The following is a 21,328-nucleotide window of genomic DNA, read 5'->3' on the forward strand; positions in this document are numbered from 1 at the left end:
CATGTTAGATGGAATTTCACACCATTCAAAGCATCAGTGTCTCCAGCCTTAATGTGTATTATGTTCAAACATGCAACGTAATCCATCAAAAACCCCTGCAGACCTTGTGCTTTCCTCCAGATTTATCTGTTTGAAGCCTCCCTCTCCGTGTACGCACGTAGACAACCTTCTGTCGGCGGGTTTTTTTATTTATTTGGAAACAGCAGACCAGATTCTCAGTCAGTGTACGCTATCACAGCTCCACTGGCTTCTTGCCCGCGGATTTATCCCGGCAGAGGGGACTTGCTAGTTGCTGGCTGGAGTCTGCAGTTGCAGGATTAACTGGGGGGTTTATCTCGGGGTCTGTTCCAAACGCAGCCAAACTGACCAAAGCACTCACATCACAGCCTTCCGCGCGGCGGTTTGCAAGTCAGGAGAGCCATGCTGTCGTTGCCTGCCTACCTCCCCAGACTCACCTGGAAAGAATATTTTATTTTGCCAGGAGGAAAATGTTTTGAAATGAAGCACAAGGTTTGCAACAACAAGGGAGGCGACTCCTGGAGGGGCCTGACCCGGGGACGGCAGCGCTGCTGTTGTGTAGGTTTTGCCAGCTGTTACAAGGAGCAAACTGAACTGCAAAGGGAAAGCTTTTGTTTCATTCGCAGAAGTTAATACAAACAGATCTAGAAACAATAAAATCAAACCCACTCCAATAGGGAAGAAAATCTGTATTTGATTTGAAACGGGAGAAGAGCAGTTACTCCTCTGAAAAGAATACTGAAATAAATGGCATTAGATTAACATGGATATATTTACATTGATTTAGCAAACATAAATTAACTATGAAGATAAAATTTAAAGAGCAACACTGTGGTGAAAAACATACCTGCCTTTACTGAGAAGGTTTTCCTTTCAAAGCGATCTCCAGTGAATTTTGAACCCCTTTACACAGAAGGAGTCTGTCTGGGGTTTCTGATAGAAATAGCAGGAAATATCGTGGCATGTTTAATTCCGTTTTTCACTGACTTAATTTTTTCCTTCAGACTTGTTTTTTTTAACCCAGCCTTCCCATCTCCGTTCATTTTTTCGCAGTGCACATCTCCATCTATCATCACTCAGTGCTTACCATTTTAGTGTATAAACAAGGCAATTTCTGCAAACCAGAAAGCAAACCCATTAACATTTGAAGTGGAACGCAAATTTTCAGTTTCTGATCATTAAAGAGTTTGGAAATGTAGGGAAAAATAACTTCCCTCCCCCTTAGTCCAAACCAAAGCTGCCAAATAGAATACTCTGATCAACTGCTACAGATGAATGGTGGCATGTTTGCATGCCTCTCCCAGATGTGATAACAATAACGATCGTTAAGTTTTCTATTTTACACATTGATCCTACGTACCAGGCTAATGTGCAACATCTTTTTCTAACCGCTTTGTGCAGAGGAAAGGAGGCACAACTCGGTGAGAGACGCTGATGTTTGCATGACCCTGCTGGAGCAGCGGAGGTTTTTGCACGACCAACCACATCCTAATCAAGACGTGCTTCACTGGAGGATGTCCTAGAATCGCCCCTTCCAAAGAGGGTGCCTTGTTACACAGCTTACTACGCTCGTATTTTGCATAGGTGGATGCACATATGCTTAATTGGTCTCCAAATGTCAGTAGCAGTTTGCATAAACCTTCGTTAGTCTTTCGGCAAGGCTGCCGGTTCCTCTGAATGGGGAAGGAGCAGAAGGGGCGTCGGGGGGAGGAAAGGCTTTGTTGGCCTCGCTGCTTGTGTGAAAGATCGTGCTTTGTGCTCAGAGGCCAGCTGTCTTCTCCCCTCTTTTCTTACATCCTGGCAGCAACTTTCTTCACGCCTTTATGTGAGCTCTTGCCAGACTATCTCTGCGAGAGGGAGACGTGTTTGTCCTGGTGGTGCATATGCTCTTGCTTTTTCCCTGGGTGCTGCTGCCGGCTCGCACGTGCCCCGGGACCCACCAGGCTGCAGGGACCCGTCGACTTGTACCAAGCATGGTGCACGAGCCTGGACTGCACACCCACTGGGTGTAACGGGAGTGAGTGCTCCCAGGAGGCTCACAGCTGTGCTCCCAGCTACAGTGAGGCTCACGGGAGCTACGGACGGGAGATGGGGTCCGTCATGGACATGGGAAGGATCGATGGCTCCGCTCTGATGCGGTCGCATGAGAGCAGCAGATATGCCCCATGTCAGACCAGTTTTGAGTCTGCATTTGAACTACCACCGATGATTTTTAATAACCAGTTAGACAAATATCTGCCAAAAATAGATTAGACAGACTGGTCCTTGTTTTGGGGGAAAAAATATAGACCACATTTTTAATAGCCCTATTTTCTACAAATCATTTCCAAACGAGGACTCCCAAAACAGGGCTCGTCCGCAGTATGGCGTGGGAGATGCTCCAGACATGTCAGGAATCCGCAGTACCTGCCCTCAGTTCGGTAGGTCAGGGTCGATAACGTGGGACTTGGGACTGTGGCTGTAGTACGTTTTAGTTTCCAAGCTCAAAAACTTCAATTACATATTTTAATGGGTGTGATTTAGGAAAATATGGTCTGTTCCATCTGCTTTGCATTAATTTGAATGACTGATTAAAAATACAGGTTGAAATATTACAGCTACTAATAATTTCTCCACATGGCTAGCTCTTAATGGATAGAGAGAAAATTAAGAATAAGGCTTTTTATCAATTTTCACAGGCAAGCTTTGCAATAATCCTTTTATTTCTTTGAGAAATGTGTTTGTTTATAGTCATTTTATTTGTTTAACAATTTCCCTCTTTTTCTTAATCTTTGCAGTAATTATTTCATAGTCTGCAAATATTTAAGCTAATTTTATTCTTTATAAAAATTATTCTATTTCAGTGTTTTTAAAAGCTCTCCTTTTTCCAGTGAGTTTCAGCTATTTTTCAAGCACCTGAGCCGGGTAGCCTACTGGTCATTGTTGTTACTTGTATTGCCCAGAAGACTCAGCTGATAATAGATAATTTTGTCTAATTTTCCCCAGTGCATTGTTTCTCCTTGACCTGCTTTTATAGACTAGTTTGGCCATTGACTTCTTGGCCTCATCCTCTGAACTGAACACTGATAACTGACAACAGCATTCGAAGCAGTGCCTGAGTATCAGTTCTGGCTAACATCACAGGTTTATTACCAAAAAAAAGGAATTAAAAAAAGCAGAGGATCCGTGACTCAGGTGTGAGTTGTAAGCTTCTCTAATTGACTGTTTGTTTATTTTGCAAAACTGCAGGTGCTTAAAGTTACTGTTATCAATTAATCAGTATAATTTATGGAGCCTGCGTGGTAATTGCTGTTGAGTCATGCCTGCAGGTGTGTCCAAAATCGCTGCAGTTGAGCTATAAAGTCAGGGAGCTGGGGTTGTGTGGGTGATGCTGGTGGGATGTTGCTCATTGTGTGTGTGTGTGTGAATGTTTGTCTTTCTGCTGAATAATCCAGCTCAGGGAGAGGTCTCCTCGCAGAACAGATCCTAAAGTAGTAGAAAGCTCTGAAAAGTGATGAGGAAGAGCTTGGTGTGTGAGCAAGGTGGCTTGAAGCCTTGCGTGTTAGCTAGCCAGCAATGACCCTTCTGGGATGGAGCCTTCAAGGGCTGAACATGTACTCTGTGTATGTGAATGAAGGTCGTTCCATTTACTTCAACTAGGTTACTACAGAAGGTATGTAATTTTACTTCTCTGACCTTCCCTGGTGTCTTTGTTAGCCTTGGAGAAAGGATTTGAGAGGTGATACAGCTTTTGCTCTCGGCCAAAGTTGAATGTCTCTATGAAACATAATAGTGTAGAATCTGAAACAAACTGGAGGGGTGTTGTGTCTCCAGGTGGCACAGAATGGCTGGATGCGACGTGGACGCTTCCCAAAGGGCTCCCTGATGCTGTAGCTCATGGCAAAAAGGAAAAGTAGAGAATGTGAGCGTGTTCCCTTCCAGCCCCACGCTGCTGGCTGGGCACAGCTGCCTGCTGTAGCCTGTCAGACCTGGGGGTCTCAGGCCACTGCTCTGATGGATCACCCCATAAACGGCTTTGCCCTCATCAGAAGGTTCTCTGGGCTATTTTAGCATTGCCTCAGGGAAGTATCCATTAATATTGTTAGAGAACCAGAATTGTTGTGTGGGTGACAAAGACGTTCAGAAATCATGATGCTGTGTAAAATGCAGTTGTCTTCCATAATATGTCATCAGTTTGACTTTGAAAAGTTAGCTATAGAGAGAGAAATAGAAATAGGAAGCAGAAAAGAGCATGACATCCAAAACCAGCTGGGTGAATCAACAGATGTGATAAATGTAATTCTGCTGGAAATATGGATTAGGTCTCAGTAGGACAGCCTAACCCTTCATCTTTAGAGGTAAGAAAATGCATAAGGTCCATCCAATGTTACATTTGCCATTAAAATTAGGGATTCCTCCTCATGTATTTAATCTGAGTCTCTCTGTTGCAATGATAAGCGGCAGAGGGAGCGCAGCTGCCTGTCCCCTCCCTGGAGAAGGGCTCCTGCTCTAAGCTCTCCAGTGCAGGAGTGAAGAGTGACCTGCTCTGTACTGGTACAGCTCCACAAGCTGACTTGACTCCTACAAAACCTGTTGCGTCCTGATTTTTGTGTAGAAGTTGAAAGGGCAGCAGGATCCTTATAATGTCTCTTTTCTGCCACTGTTTTAGAAAATGGGTGCCTGTGCAAATATTTCACAAGCAGTTTGGGATCTTTCAGGATGAATGATGCTCTGTAATATATGATTACCTTTTGTAATACATCACCAACTCATACTGCAGCATGATTTTTAACTTCCCTCAAGTTCTATATCTAAGAAAATAAACAGAATACTGAGTAAGGAAAGATAAGTTTCATTAACAACAACATCGGCATCGCATATATATCTTATAATTGCCACTCTAAAGGTGAAATCAATAGCTACACTTACACAAGGGCTGTGACATTTCTAAAAAATCCCACATACAATTTTTATTCAAGATGAATGTTTCTGAGAATTGGAAGGCTACTGTTTGCATGAGTGATCTGCCCGATTTGCTACATATTACTCATAAATCTGGGAAGAAAAAAAGTTATGTTTAACTCCTTTCCTACAAAAACATGGGCATTAGATTAGTGAAAGAAGGCAAACATAACGGATGAAAGCTATTAGAGCTGGCTTCAGTTCTGCTGATTTCATTCGTTGAATATTTCCAGTCTACTAGCTTAGAGAATCCATCTATTTCTGACCTTAACCTTTCCACAATATTTATTACATTTGGGTGGGGAAAAGCAGAATACATTAAAAACAAATCAAGGGGAGAAACAAGATATCTACATGCACGTTTAGTAAACAGTGAACTCGTTCTCATTTTAGATGACATTTTCCAAATTTGTTAAGACAACAAAGCTTTAACGAGGTCAGTGTAGGCCTGTGACAAACAGCTCCGAGGTGATTTGGAATCAACCAGGATTTGTTGTTGCAATACCTGCACTGCGCCTGCAACCTGATAAGGAAATTCCTTGGGGGTGGCTGATGTGAAAGAAATTAAAACTTGTGACTCTCCAAAGTCTGATGGATGAAACCAGCAGACAAGACATCCTCTAGAACAAAGCTGCTCAGCTCAGTTTCCTAAAAGAGGAATGGACTTGTCGATGCAGAATGAGGGTGCATTAAAACAGCAGACCTGACTCATAGCAGCTGAGACATGGGGCAATACAGGTATTCATCAAAGCTGTAGTCCTTGAACATCTATCGCCCAAGACTGTACAGTCATTTACAGTCTACATGTAAAATAGTACCAAGTTACAATGGTGAGTGTGAATGCCAACACAAGGTCAAGGCAATGAAAGTCTGTAGTGTAATTAGTTTTCAGGTGTATTTAAAGTTGGGTAGCCATTTAATCTCTTCCTTCTCTCTACAGAGAAGGCAGTGATGTGGTCTGTGAAGCAGAAGACTGGATAAAAAAGGTGGCTTCTGATGACAGACTCATGGTCTGTAGAGGAAGTGTAGAAACAGGTTCAGATCTGCTGACCCAGCTGCATTACAGGTAACCTCTTTTTCTCAAGCCCACACTGTCAGTTGTTCCATTCATGTGTTTGTTGCTTGAAACCACTCATTTTAGCACTCGCATCAATACTGTTACTGGTATCAAAGACCTTGGGGCTTTTATTCCTATATATACTATTGCTGGTAAATGTAATCATTTCTTGCATTGTGCGAATGCTACAGTATCTTATGTTCCAGTATTTCAAAGGCAAGGTCAGAATACGATGACAAAAGGGATATGTTAAGTAACACTATTAAATGAAAACTAGAGTTACAATGAGCAGGGGAACAACAACTGCTGATCAGGAAGATGGACAGGCAGAGAGATACCAGTGTTTGCATTTGCTTCCTGCAGCAAGAATATTACATCTTCATTTTTGGCAATGAAGCCCTTTTGATAGGTCTGTGTTTCTCCATCTCCCTCTGTGACACAGTGTATTACCCTATGAAAAAGCAAGTGAAGCCACAGTTACTTTTTCAAAACATCTGGTTCAGGTGTCACAGCTTTGATCTGCATTGACACCGACTCTGGCTCAAGTGTCTACTGACAGACTTTTAACACGAATGACTTCAAAACACCTTTTACTTGCTGTCTTCTCCTCTGAGAATTGCCGGGGTTAACTTAGGAGGAGAGTGTGCATAATATTGACACTAAAGGAGGTCTGAGGTAGTCTGAACTTCATGCTAGGGAGATGGCACTGGCCTGGTCAGTGTTTAGATGATCATTTCTGAAGTGATAAATGTCTTCCCTGATAAGCAAAAAGGATTATATCTTAGGGGGTGAAGCCATTGAACAGAAGGAAGTTATGGTATCTAGGAACTCAAATTAGGCATGTCAATTAGCTGTTTAGTAATAGAAAGGCTGAATTCTGGCCAAGGAGATGTGGACTGAGTTCTTTGTGACTAAAGCTGCAGCATCTCATCTGGTTTGCAAAGGTCTCTTATTGCAGATGGCTCTGTGTCAGCAGTAAGCCTGATCAGAGCCTCACTGGAGGAGTATCTCACATGCTCTGGTTGATATTGAGGCCTTCTCATTACACATAGGAACCTACCCCTGGTTGAATGATGTCCCAGAGTCATTTGTCTCTTGCATTTAAGAGTCTAGGAGAAGATTTTTGAATGGAACTGAAACGTCTGAGAGAAAACAACCAGGTTGCTGTAATTCCTTCATCTTTGGGGAAGGTAATCATGGAGGAGAAGGCTGGGAGGGAGTATGTCCTGCTCAGAGAAGGCATAGCACTTAGCAGACAGGACATATTTGTACTGCAAAATGAGAGCTACCAATCCAAGAATTAAATCAGTGTTGGTGGTGGTGTTTTTATACGTGTTTCTCAATATCTTGAAAAGTCAGAGTAGACTGTCATTGGTGGTGATAGGGAACTATTGTCCATGTAACTGTGGCTCCTTGTGCTTCAGCCTGCTCTTAAGCTCATTTAGCCAAAGTCACTTAAGGCCCTTGCTCTCTTTCTTTAACCACATCTGCCAAATTAAATTCCATGCACTGACAGTAATGCTTTCAAAAGCTCCGAATCAATTCTTCAATCACTCCACATTCTTAGCTGTGATTAAAAACATGTGTCCCCTAATTAAGCTAATGAGAAATTGTTAATTGGCACAAAGCCCCCTTCCGAGTATGCTTGTTAATGTCACCATCACTTTGACAAGAGAAGGAATATAAATGAAGGGCAGACGGTCTTACCAGAATTCAGAATCAGACTTGTGGGTGCAGGCTTTGTGTGCACGGTGGTGGCTGTCAGTCCGAGGGCAGGAGGCAGTGGGACGGGGCTGGCAGAGGGCAGCAGGGGCGAAACAGAGGGCTGCCGAGGTGGTGGTGGTCTCTTCTAGTGCTTCCTCGTCAAAACAATGCATCTGATTTGAGTCGTGAAAGGGAGACGACACAGTCAAGGATTGCATCCCCATTGTTCCAGCTTCACTTTTGATTTTAGAAAAACAGAGAAAGGTAGAGCCAACGCCTGCCAAGAGCAGCTTGTGCTCTGAGAAGCACCCACTTGGCTTTTCCTAAGGAAAAGGTTAAGTTTTATTTTATCATTGCTTGTGTTGGAGGCAGACTCAAAGATTTCTGTGGAGATCAAAACCCTGTTGTGGTAATGGCTCTGCATACACCTGGGGACTGGCATTCCCTCAAGGAAGAGCCTGCAGTCAATGAGCTCACTGAAAGTTCAGCAGATGCTTTTCTTTGTCAGTGTTTTCCCTAGAAAGGAGTGGGCCTTGTCACCAGAGTCTGGAAACCCTGTACAAAATTAGATTTTTTGACGTAAATGAATTTTTTCAGAATCCTGTTAGAAATATTGTTGTTCTTGTGGATAACAGCAAACCTGCTGTGAGGATGCATGTGGCTTGAGCAGAGCACCGAGAAGCAGGACTGCGAAGGGCTGTAGACACTCCAAAGAAGCAAAAACAAAGTCAAAAAGAGCCATCGCAGCACTGTGCGAGGCAGCCACACATTGCCCTGCAGAGCCCGGATCTGCTGCCTGGTCGGTCAGTAAATCGCTTTGGTTTTAGCCCAGGGTTTGTAGGAATCGGCGTCAAGGGGTGAGAGTCGATGCTGTGTGCAGGGCAGTGATAAATTCCCTCTGTGGGGAAGACAGGAGGATGCTGGCTGTGTTGGTGGCTTGCTTGGGGTTTTTTCTTTCTGTGTTTTTATTAGACTGAAGAGCAGCGTGAGTGTTATGGGCACAAGAAAGCACAAGATGGGAGAGGCATCAGAAATAAACCCGTTGGTGTCAGCTACAGGCTGTGCCAGCAGAGCAACCCAGCCTTGGGGTCAGAGCCCGCTCCTTCCTCTCTCTTCTCGTCTAGGCCAGACTGTGCAGGATTAGTGCGCAGCGCTCTGCATCTGGCCAGGTACGCTTGGTTTTCAGCGAGGCACTACCTCAGGCAAGGTCTGAAGTCCCATTTTCCTAATTCTCCTCAGATCCCAGAGGGACACTCAAAGAGTTAATCGCGATGTTTGGATGCAGAACTCTGCTCATCTCGGTGGTTGAAGGAATCCCAGTCCTGGCACGGCACTCACTGCCATATGCAGCCGCGCCAGTGATATTTTCCTTCATCATTTTTCTTCTCTGCATGTTCATTTGAGGTATTCCTGTTCCAAGCTCATGTTCTGTCCAATACACTACCCAGGCTGTAGCAGCAGTAGTTGCCTCTGCTAAATGAGTGTTTGCTAATAATGCCTTTCCGTCTGGATGCTCATCATATCTGCTACGCGTATTTGTCACTTCTTCCATCCCATTTCCATTATAACATAAATAACAGACAGATTGGAACCCACACTGTCCTGCAAATTGGCAGTTGCTATTTTGACCACACTGCCTTTTATTGAAATATAATAAAGTATGCTCTTTTAAGATCCTACCCTGCCATGGGTAAAGCCCAAACGACATATCAAGTGTGTGTCAATGGCAGTGAAATTTAAGCGCCTCACATCTTAGTCATGGGTCTGGTCTATCAAGCTGCAGCGAGGAGAGGAAGAGATGAAACAAAGTGAAAGCACACTGCTTTTATCAATTGCTTGTATCCTGGTACTTCAGGTCAAAGTCTTCCTAAGAAAATCTATCACTTTCGTGCCAGATGCAATCACCTATTTCTTTCTATGGCTGGATGCACAAACTTCAAAAGTCAAAACTTGCTGTGCTCTCAGATCTTTCATGGATGCAGGGTACCATTTTGATTACTTCTGCACAGCTGAGCAGGGCACAAATCCTGAGGTACTGAAAGGAGAGTGGTTTGAGTAAACAGAGTGTTAGTGCTTGTGAGCTAACCCTATTTTTAGCACTTATGCTCTTTCTCGTTCTAAGTATATGGAATATTGCAAATACTGTGATATGGAAAGTACTGCGATTCATGCATTCTTCTATACGCCTGATTGCCAGGGTCACATGAGCGTGTCTGTACTTGGGAGATGTACAGCCCTGGGGGCAAGGCATAGTTGGGCCATTAGAGGTTATTTATTGGAGCTCCATTTCTTCACTCTTGTGACCACTGCTTGCAGATCCCTTGGTTTACAAACTCTTAGGGTCAGAACTGCAATCTTGCCTCCTAGTTTGTGGTGGTCATGTGGATGCTACAGGTCACTTGCAATACAAGGAAACATTGACAGAGGAGGTGGACAGGGTATGAGGAAGAGCGTTATACCTCTTCATTGCAATGAAGCAAGGAGGAAACTGGGCTATGAAGCTGTCTCGGGTCTGAGAGCTCCACTGGATATTGATCTCTGCAGGGAATGGGAAATCATGTTTCAGATAGTTTTAATATATTATCTAAACTACAACTCTGAAAAGTACTCATCTGAGAGACCACATCCTTGTTACACCTGCTGACTACACCCAGCTGGAAACGTATCTCAAACCTTGCACAACTGACAGATTTGTCATAGAATCTAGTCTGTTCTGTCTAGGTTGATAAGGATGCCACTATGGATCACTCAAGGAGAGGTGTCTCAAAGAGACAGAAAAGCTCATATTTCTGTTCACTGAGGTGTTGCTGACACAGTTTAGCATGCGGTATCCAGCTCATTTAGAATTCAGTGCTGACTTCATCCGCATCATAAAGTGAATCCTGTTTTACAATTCCCTTGAACATTCTCTAAATGATGGCATCTGAAAACAAGCAGCACAGTTTATATGCTGGAATTGTGCTTCTGAAATTAATTCTTAACAGTATAATCCAGGATATCAGTCAGACACATATGAATAGAAGGGCTGCAGTGATTGGGAACTGGAAATGAATCTTTTTAGTGTGAGGTTGCTGCTGGCTTGAGCCAAGACCCAGGTGTCTGTGCAGCTCATCCCTGACCTACCTCATTTCTGAACTCCCAAGACTATAGGATACAGGATGGATATAAACACATGCAAGCATTATAAATAAAATGGAAGGGAAGTCTGGCCCTGGAAAAAAATGTGAATTGAATCAGGGATTGGGTGTGTGTGCATGTTTTCCCAGCGAATATATACATGTAAAAAATCAAAGCTTTTCTTAGGAACAAATCGGTTGTAATGAAACCTACGTCTATACTAGAATTCCCGGTTTAAAAAAATAAACCAAACATAAATAATTACATATTACTGGGAACAGGAATTCAAAGTAGGTTCTTCCATAGCTCAGAGAATCTCTGTTTGTTGGGGGGTAGAAACTTTATCTGCATTTTTATTTATTATTTTATTTTTTCCTCCATGGTGGATTTTGTAATGTTTAAGACCACTCTGATGCGGAATGGGGAAACTGGTGTGTTATTTCTGAAATGTTTACAGCACAGGAAAACATATTCTGCCCAGTTCTTCGCAGGAGAGTTGTATCATGGATCGCCTTGTAGACACATGCTTAATCTTACTGTTTTTTAGGGGTTTTTCTTATCAGTTTTTTGATTCTCTTATTGGGGATTGAAATTGCCCTGGCCATGTGGAAGTCTCATTTCAGCTTGGGTGCCTGACTTGCTCTTATAGTACTAACCTATGCCTAATTATCTTATATCTAATGCTGCCATTTCCTTGGCATGTGATGTTGGCCTGAAAAGCAGATGCATGCATGCACGTGGAGATTTACGACAAGTCCCATTTGTAAGTCAATTTAGAACTTCCCATATTTTAATAATTCAGAGATAAAGGGGGTTTCAGTGTGACACAATCTCAGTCGCAAGAACACCAGCAGTTGGCCAATGATTGCTCATCTGTGATTCAATAAATGATGGATAACTGCAAGTTAACGTTGGGCCTCTGAAACAGGTGTTTACGAGCGCTGTAAGTACACATCTCCTCTAATGCATTCTTTATAAATTATTTGCTGGGACTTTCAGCTCTGCAGCAGCCAAGGAGGGATGTGAAAAGCAGTCTTTATACAGAGATAAAGTGAAACACTTTCATGGTAATAGTTTGTTTTAAAATTAGTTTTACATCTCATCTATTATGAAACGTGAAGGTACGCTTCTAGCTACCTATGAGATCCAGGCAGGCAGGCGTGAGCAACAACAAAGACCTGCTTTCCATAATTTTCAATCAGAGTGTGAGAGTTTCTTATTTTCTGCTTTCAAGACTGCCAGTATGCCAGATCCCTGACAGGGCAGCCGCGGCTGCACAGCACATCAGCGCTTCACAAAGGTAGACCAGAGTTGTTTGGGGAAACTTTTCCCTCTGCTTACTATGCTAAAACTGCATCAAATATTTACAGGTGCTCTACTGGTAGGAATCCCAGTAGTAACTGGGTCTTTGTAGCAAGAGTCCTTCTCCTATAAACAGCACCTGATCATAATGTTTGAATGAAGGTGGGGGCGCAATTAAAACATTAGGAGTTAAGTGAAATTGTACTGTAGTAAGAGCATGAATTTATTTGTGACTGATATATTGTATGGATTATTTTGCTCATTTACTTGTTCGTGTAATGGACAGCTAGAAGGTAGATTGCCCTTTCTTAGGCAGTATAATGGATGGGATGTCCTCTTGAGGTTTTTACATCCTTTCTTTCTAAGATGCCTGGTGTCACATTAGCACCTGCAAGTAGCAAACAGATAGCTTTGGAAGCTCTTCCCACACCATCTTTGGTGAGGTTCTCTCCACAGTCTGTGGTAGAGTACGCTACAAATGTCTGTCTCCTCACGACAGTGGCTAGTGTTGTGAAAAGGTCTGATGTCTGACCATCAAAGCTGTACAAAAAGTCCTCAGTGCAGATATACTGGCAAGACTTTTTCCAGCAAGTCTTTTTCAGGTTGTAGAGGATGGATGCACTGAATTAGCATAAAGCAGAGCTTTGCTGGTATGGCCGCATTGAGCGAAGAGCGCTTCTGCAGGATAATGGTTTTTATTTCTATAAGGTTGCCTTCTCCTGGCATAGGGAGAACCAAAAACTGACATCCCAGGCAGCTCTGCCTTCGGTTGCTGCTTGTGTCTGCAATACAGACTGAGTCCTAGAACCTGGTGCACATGGTCTGGGCCCGTGAAGTCATGCTGGCAAAACAACCTGCTCTAAACAGAGGCCAGTAAACCTTCTCGCTGCCCCGCGCCTCTCCAGGAGTCTGTCTCATCGCTGGCTCTGGATCTTTCTCAGATGCTCTCTAGCTCTCTTTGTGCAAGATGCTCCCTTTGATCGGGCAGAGGAGGAGCTCGTGGGAGCTGATCCCCAGCGCGCAGCACGGCATTGCTCAGATCAGCTCACAGCCCCGTGAGCTGGGAAACCAGTGACGAAGTTTCAAAGAGAAAATGGTGTGATTTAGTCTTCTGTGACCAATGGATTACATGCAATTATTCCAAAATTATATCTACATTTTCATCTACTTTCTTTGAAAACAAGTGCAACTCAAAAAAAAAAAAGAGGCAGCCCATTGAATACTTCTGAAGCAAGAAAAGTGTCACTCATTAATGCAACTTATTCCTGATTGCATGTTTGTTCTGTTGTGAGGAGCTTGGGAAGATTGTGGTGAAAAGTCAGGAGACTTTGAGTCAATTCTTTTAAAATCTTAGCACTTAAAGTATACCTTGATAATAAATTATATAATTAGTGATTAGTTTTTATATCACAAAGATAACTTTGGTGCAAGCATGAAAATACTTTTAAGAGGTGAAAATTCTGGGGGGAAGAAAAAAAATCATTACTCTCTGTATCTGGGGCTAGCAATAAATGCTGCCGTGATGGGCAACTTAGACTGCTAGGCCTTCTCCATTATGTCACTGTGCCACACTCAGCACAATGACTTCAGTGAATAATTGGAGTATTACTGAGATAAATATTTGGTACTGGTAATAAAAGTAAAAAAAAAAAAAAAACCAACCAAAACCCACCAGGAGAACTCAGTAATTGTATTTCACCTTCTTTGGTCATTCAGAGGAATAAGTGTACAGTACATGGATAAAAAATACACCTTGAAGGTCTTAACTTTGGGCTCCCTTATGTCTTCTGTTCCTTTGGGAAAGACAGCTTTCTCTCCAAGGCAATTTAGAAAAGATACCTAACCTTGTATTTACAGTAGCACGTAAGGGACCACTCTGAGACTGTTTTGTCAAACTGGAAAAAAGCTGTCACTGCCCTGAACGATTTACAAATAGGAAAGATGGACAAAGCCCGGGAAGGAACCAGAGGCCCAGGGACTTGCCTGATGTCGCAGGTATTCAGCAGCAGAGGTGGGAAGAGGACTCGCGTCTGCTGTCTCATAGCTGGGGACCCTTCCTGGGAGAGGTAGGCCATGCTGCTCTCAGAAATGTGAACGGAGCTGTTTGGCCTAGGAATCAACAGCAGTGTTGCAGCTGGTTATTATTATTTGTTTTTTTCCAAAAGGATGCAGAATCAAGTCCTTGTACATTACCCTTTGCCACGCCTTTGATACGAACTCCGAGTCCTTCATCTGATCTTGCTGTTTTCCTCTTTGTTGTTTGCTACTCTGGTGCATTATCAGCAAAACCAGCTTATTTTTCATGAAGATTCAATACTTTTGTATGATTTGTTTGCAATCCACCTAAACCCCTCTGTTTGCCAGATACCCTATACTCTTAATCCAAGCATAGGCTGAGCATCCAAACATGGTTTTTATGCAAAGTCTCTCTCTAATGCTAGCCAGCAGGACTGTACTGAGGGGGTGAGCCAGTTTAGTGATCAGCACACAGCTTTGATTCTTGTCTCTGTGCAAGGATTGCAAATGAGGAGGGTGCGGGCTGATTTTCATGCAAACTATGAATCTTATGTGATTAAAGACAAAAAACCCCTGAAATTAGATGTCACTCCACTTTTATCCTCCCTCATCTGTGCAGACAAACTCCAAGCAGCATTATCTTTACAGTTTCAAAATATTTGAATACCTCTGTCTTCTGTCTTGATCCAAAACACTGGAACACTGAGATGTGATGGGAAAAGCCCAGTTTTGTTCCACTGCTACCCGACTTGGGGGCGGGGGGGGGGGCAGGCAGAGAAGGAAGCTTCAGCTACCTTTTGAAAAAACCTCCAGGTTTCTAGAAATACAAACCAAGGGAGTCTTCTCTGGTTTGGGGCTAGGAGAGAGACTTACTGAAGTTACACTTCTGGTTATCACTTACTGTTATGAGTGCTGTTATCAGCACTGAACATAAGGCTTTTGAATCTAATTCAACTTTTGTGTTTTTCTGAAATATTCTTTTGTCCCCATGCCCACCCTTCCTGTGAGCTTCAGATTTTTCTTCAGCCTAAAACTTTTTCACTGCTATACTTCTTTCTGCAAGTTCTGTGACACCTTCTCTCCAGGCTATCGACATCTCTGCAGCTACTTGGAGTGCGAGGGGCCTGCTCGTTGAAACAAATACTGCTTGTCTGAACGTTGCTTCCCATCTGGAGTGGCTGAATATTCACTTTAAAAAAATGGATTTATCCTTTTTTTTCCTAGTGCTTAGCACGACAGTACCTGTTGCAGCTGATTAATGAAATAGGTAGTGGTCCTGATGATATAAACTAAGATGACGAGCATCTAACAGCAGTCCAATGAACATCACAGGCCATTCTTAATTCTTAAGCTGTCCTCATTTCTTCCTGTTGGGGATATAGTTTGACTTCTAAGAGTTTTTCATGCTAGAGGGATTAATTCTTCCTTCATTTCTTCTACATGTAACAAAGTAAATTGGTACATACTTGAAACATCTCATGTCTCATTTCTTAAACTAGTTATTCTGGATAATGTGGTCAGAGCCTCTTCAGACAAGGGTCCCGTAGGTAAACAACCAGTATCTAATACAATGATCAAAGTGCTTTAGTTAATTTGTTTTTCATATTCAATTTGCCAGTAGATACACAGTAAAGAGTGTCCCCGTTGTGCACTCATGTGGCTCAGAAGAAAGCAAACAGAGGGTGCATAAACACGTGAATGTCACAACAGGCATGGTTCAGGAAGAAATGTAGTTAGGAGGGATTTCTAAGCACAAACAGTGGATCCTGTAACTTTTACCAAGGTAAATTAACAAATCTTGCCAATGTTCATGTGTCACATTCTGTCATTCTCTAATGATTTCAAACCTTTTGTGAACAGTAATGCCTTTTCCTTTATATATTAACATATATATACATTCATTCTTGAAAATAAAATCTAATTTCTTGGATACTGGAACTATCTATAAAGGTAGATGCATGTGCTGTGTTTTTTTTCTCTTCTTCTCTTTCATAGTCATAATGCATTTCGTGATTTCTTTGCTTTACAGCATCCTTTAAAATGACACATTTTATCAATTCTCTGGGTAGTATTGATGTTTTGCCCTTTTAAACATGTCATTTGATTTTCTGATGTTCCTCTCTTATTCTCCATCTGTTTTCTTGTAATGCTTTCATTTGGTGGCAATTTCTCATTGGGTCCCCAAAGGTTTATTCCAGGAGTTGCCTTGAGCTTATTTTTTTTTCCTCGTGTTTTGAAATGTTTGACATATGACCGAATTCTTCCAATGCGTGAGTGGAGCAGGCGCCGGTCCTGTTCTCACTGCAATCTTTTTTGTAAGTATTTCATCATGCAGAGCACATTTTCTTGCCTTCAGGATCCCTGTGGATTCAATCGGAGAACAATTTTTAAAAGCAAATGAGGAGAAAAACCCATGATGATATTTTAGATTGTGGACACCATTTGTGTGGCTTTGGAGATGTTTCCCCCTCAAAAAAGGGACTCCTAGGATATCAGAAAACTGTAAAGAAGCCTGTGCTCTTCCCCATTCTTCCTCTGGTTTTCCTGTTGTGGTGACTGGGTTTATGCTGCCATGATACCAGGCTGGTGCTTGCATCTCAGACAGGAATGTCTGGGAAGTGTAAGTGCCGACCAGCTTTGGGCAGAAAATGAGCGCGGTTCCCTGTGAGCCGCGTGAGGACCGTGTTGTACGGAGTCAGGTATAAACACAGACCCGTGTCCATCACGTTAATGGCTTGGGTAAAGGTACGCTTCACATACAACTGGACCAAGCATTTCTGTAAATAGATAATGTTTACAAAAGCCCAGAAGCACCTCCCTGGCACCAGAAGGCCCGGGTACAGAGGCTATTCGCAATTGCTGTCGTACACTTCCCTTAATTACTCTGCATGAACACCAGGACGTGTAAAAATATTTCATAGATTCACAATACATAGTCTCTTTGCTGCTGCTGTGCTGCTTAGGATAACGCTTTCCAAAAAACATTCTTCACGGTCAGATTTCAAATGATCTGACATGGATTTTCCTTTAAATTTCCAAGCAGATTTTTGAAAATATTTTCAAACATTTTTATAAGTTACAGAGGGTTTTCATTAGGGAAATGCTGATATGAAGCAAAAGTTTGAAGGAGGATCAGGTGGAGGAAGCTTCTTCCATAGGAGCACTCCAGTGTTTGGAGGGTTCTGGACCGATTCTGCATTGGAGAGGTGCCACAGCTTCCTGACCTTTGAGATGAGCTCCTAAGTCAGAAAGGCCCTGAACAGGGCCTGTCTCAAACACTAAAAATTTAGCTCCTGTAGTTCTCCTATTTTAAATGTGTCTAGGCTCATGTTTGGTGAATTTAGACAAGGCAGATTTTTTTTAATTTCCTTATCCTTGTTGTGGCTGGCACAAGTTTCAGCCAAAGACTACAAACTTACTCTGTTGCAAAGGAAAAATTTTTCTGAAATTAGTGGAAAATGCCTCAGTGTGTGAAAAATCAGCATTTGGGTTCATCGTGCCTGGTATATACCAGTGAGTATAATAGGTTTGAGCAGAATTTTATTCTTGGACTTGTGAATGTAGCTTCCAACTGTTTGCTACTAAATAGCTCTTTTGGAAATAAATTCAAAATTATATCAGAGTGCCTGAGTATGAAAGCTGTGTGTGAATGCGATGTTTTCCAGTATGGCTTAAACAGCCTAAGGTGATATTTTTCAGTAGTTTTTCTTGCAGTGTAAGAAGATATTTAGAGAAGTCCAATATATAACCTCCATATCATCTCAAATAGTCTTTCCAGGTCTATGCCTATCAAGGATGACTTAAGGGACAAGTGATGTTCAGCTGCATTAACATAGCAGATGGAGTATTATTCCAGCTTGGATGGCAGGAGAACACAGAGTTTACCTCCAGACTCAGCAGATGTCAATTTATATTAACGAGCAACGGCAACACACAATATATTTTATTTTCCTTGTAACCTGTCTTCATTACAAAACATCTGCATACATTATATCCTATTCCAGATGTTTAAAATTAACGCTGCAGCAAACAGCTCACATTTTGCCTTTCACTGATAATTTTTTGTCAGCATAAAAATTAGGTCTGATAAAAATGAAAAACCTCATGAAGGTTTTCACTGTATTTGGGAGAAAGTCTATTATGCTATCAGTTCCAGTACCACAGTGTGCTAAAAGGAGCAATAAGACAAGATGGCTTGTCACACATTTATGAGCTTAGGAACCTTTTGCTGTCCCTTTTGTTATCCCTTCCCTTGGCAGTGCAGTGAGACTCTGAACCTTGAATTAATGCAAAAAGGATGAGGATCTACTTTCTAGTACTTACGTCCCGGGTACTTGGCAGTTTGTAAATGTCACTGTTGGAAATGGGGAAAAGAAGTTGTATAGTTGTAAGCCATCGAGTCTGTCATTGTCACAGGCTTCCTAGAAAATGTATTGAACAGTAATGAGTAGCAGATAAAGGACATTAAGATTAAAGGAACTTACATTTTTATCTTCACAACAATCTACAGATGAATTTCCTAAGGGTGCAATGCTAAATCTTTTGTACACAATAAGCTGTAAATCCTAAAGCTAGAGAGCTTCTAGTTGGCCTGAAAATAGCCTTTCATGTAAATATGCAGGGCCTGAATAATGGCTGAAAAATTATTCGAAGAATAATTACAGCAATTGATCTTGAGATGTTTTGTGGCATCTTTCATTTTTCATCCTTCAAAGCTCTTTCTGTGGCATAGTGTCTTATTGAACCTGCTGAAAGCAAAGCAGCTTACTGGTCATTATTAAAGATGAATAGTTCACCTAATTGTGAAGGGCATCTACAGAAGTGGGTGGAGCAAGCATGTATATTCACATGTATGTGTTTATACACACCCATGCATACATATGCATGTATATTTATGTATATATATGTTCTTGTATCTATATAGGTATATAAGGTTCTATCTCAAATACCCTGAAACAGCACAGGACTGCCATTGGTAAATGGCATCCAGCTGCTCAGGGCCCTTCGTGTACGAATTTAGTTCTGGTCCAATTGAATTTGCCTTTTCTTGACCTAAGGGAGGAGACGCGTGCCTTCCCCCAGAGGCAGACTGGCAGAGCATTCTTGTGTAGGCCAGGAAAAGAAATATATCTTTGTTTAATTTAGTGTGACTTGATTGTTGACTCAATTGCAGGTCAGCAGCATACCCAGAAAAGTCGTATAAATCTTTTTCTCTGCCATGTGGGGGAGAAAACAGATGGACACTAGAGTATATTAATGTTCATTCTCTTTGGGAATCAATTGGAATCTATATTTTATAAATGGGTCTACTAAACACAAGAGAAAATTCATGAAGCAGAGATAGAAAGAGGGAGAGAATGAAAAGCCAGCTAATTCCTTTCAAACAACTGATTATTATCAGCATCCTTGAGACATATGTCCATTGAAGGCCCGACACAGCAGAAGGCAATGCTTCTGCATTTATTTTCACTGGGACTGATTGCATTAGCTATGCAGAGACATCAGGCCTGATCCTGTTATTTCTGGAGTATCCTCAGCTCTAAATGACATTTATCACCCCTAGGTACAAAGCTTCTGTTTCTTATTCAGCACCTATTAATAGCAATGGGAGTCTTCACTGACTTCAGTAAGAACTGGATCAGGTCTGTGATGTTAATAAGCAATTAAATGTAGTGTAAATAGATACAGAGAAAAAGGAGCATGGGATAGAAAAAAAAACACTTCAGAGAAGAGGACAGGGAGGATGGTTTGCAGGTAATTTTGATGGGAATGAGATTTAGTGGGAACAGGATTTGGAAGGTATAGGTGAATTTTAGGGCTGAAGTGAAGCTCACAGGGAAGAGGAAAAAAATGCACCGATTTACGGAAGAAAGAGAGGGATGGTGAAAAAGAAGCAGAAGACTAAAAGGTGAAGGGGAAGGAAATGGTAAGTTGAAAGAAAAATCAAATCAGGCAGCAAATCAAGCTCAGAGAAGTGGGAACCCATCAGAAATAATGTTTACAAATGTAGCTGTTGCCCTGTCTGGAGTTAGGGATCTGTTTTACTTACTGAGACTCAAAACACACTTCTCTGCCTTCTTGAAAGGTTTTTCCTCTTCTCTGCTGTTGCAGCCTTTCCACTGCCACTCTCTGAGGGTGCTGGAGGACTCCCTCCTTTATGTAGAGATCCCTCCAGAAAGCAGTTGTGTGGAGCCTCATTTTCTTCCTCCCTGCCCCAAGATGCATGCTCAGCCAAATCTCTCCCTCCATCACTCATGCCCCTCCCATTTCTTGGGGGGATAAAAAAAAAGTAGAAAGAATCATTGTGCATAAAACTGTAGCTCAATTTCCATAAAAAATAGAATTAGAGAATGATAGAAATGAGAAATATTAGCCTATAACACCACATGCTTCATCAAAAACCCAGCCTTGCAAAATGACAGCAGACATCAGTAATTGCCAAAGCACCAGCTTTATTTATAGATGTGGGGGAGAGAAATGCACTACTACAAATTTCAATTATGGATAAACTATCCAGCTTAGAGAGAGCTACTGTCTCTCTTTTTCATAATGTTCATAGTCTTAGTGAGGCACCTAAGATTATTAGAAAATAATGCACTGATATTGTATGCAGATCCTATCTTCATGGTGCACCTGTCTGTTGTTAGAGAGAAACGAAGTCCTCAGGTATCTGCAGGTAGAGGCAATATGAACAGAATCCAGTCCCCTGCTGGCTTTTCTTTTGGGTATTTTTGATATTTCACGTTTCAGAAGATCATTATGTTCTCTGCTGCTGGTTCTCATACAAAACCAGAGGAGAGGTCTTCAATGTACCATGGAAAAGGTGGTTCTGAACCAGGTGGATAGACACCTGCTTGTCTCCTGGTGCAGACATGTGACTCGGCATTATGAAGACTCTACTTTTTAATTAAATCACTTAATTTCAATGAGGCAAGATCTGCCTGAGGCCTGAGCTGACTTGGATTAAGATTTTAAGGGCGGAAAGAATTGTGTTAGGAACGCACCGTGCTGCTTCTGCTCTGCGGTCTTGGACGGACAGGATCTTTTTCACCAGCTTTCTCCACTTACTGTTTTTCACAATTCAGCTCCATGAAATAAGACTATGATCAAAATCTGCTCAATAAAACAATCACTTTAAAAAAGCTGAAGTGTAAGTGTCAAGGTCTTTCTACA

General features: G+C 42.0%; 1 long non-coding RNA gene across 1 annotated transcript in view; it reads left to right on the forward strand.

Annotated features, from left to right (window-relative positions):
• Window positions 1-3,446: 3,446 nt before the first annotated feature.
• Window positions 3,447-21,328, forward strand: part of LOC127026340 (uncharacterized) — a 71,806-nt gene continuing 53,924 nt past the window's right edge. Inside the window, exons 1-2 of the long non-coding RNA XR_007767739.1 lie at window positions 3,447-3,670; window positions 5,900-6,025. This is a non-coding gene — a long non-coding RNA (uncharacterized LOC127026340). The remainder of the gene's footprint in view (window positions 3,671-5,899; window positions 6,026-21,328) is intronic.

Source organism: Gymnogyps californianus, chromosome 27 (assembly GCF_018139145.2).
Source record: "Gymnogyps californianus isolate 813 chromosome 27, ASM1813914v2, whole genome shotgun sequence".
Taxonomy (NCBI): Eukaryota; Metazoa; Chordata; class Aves; order Accipitriformes; family Cathartidae; genus Gymnogyps; species Gymnogyps californianus.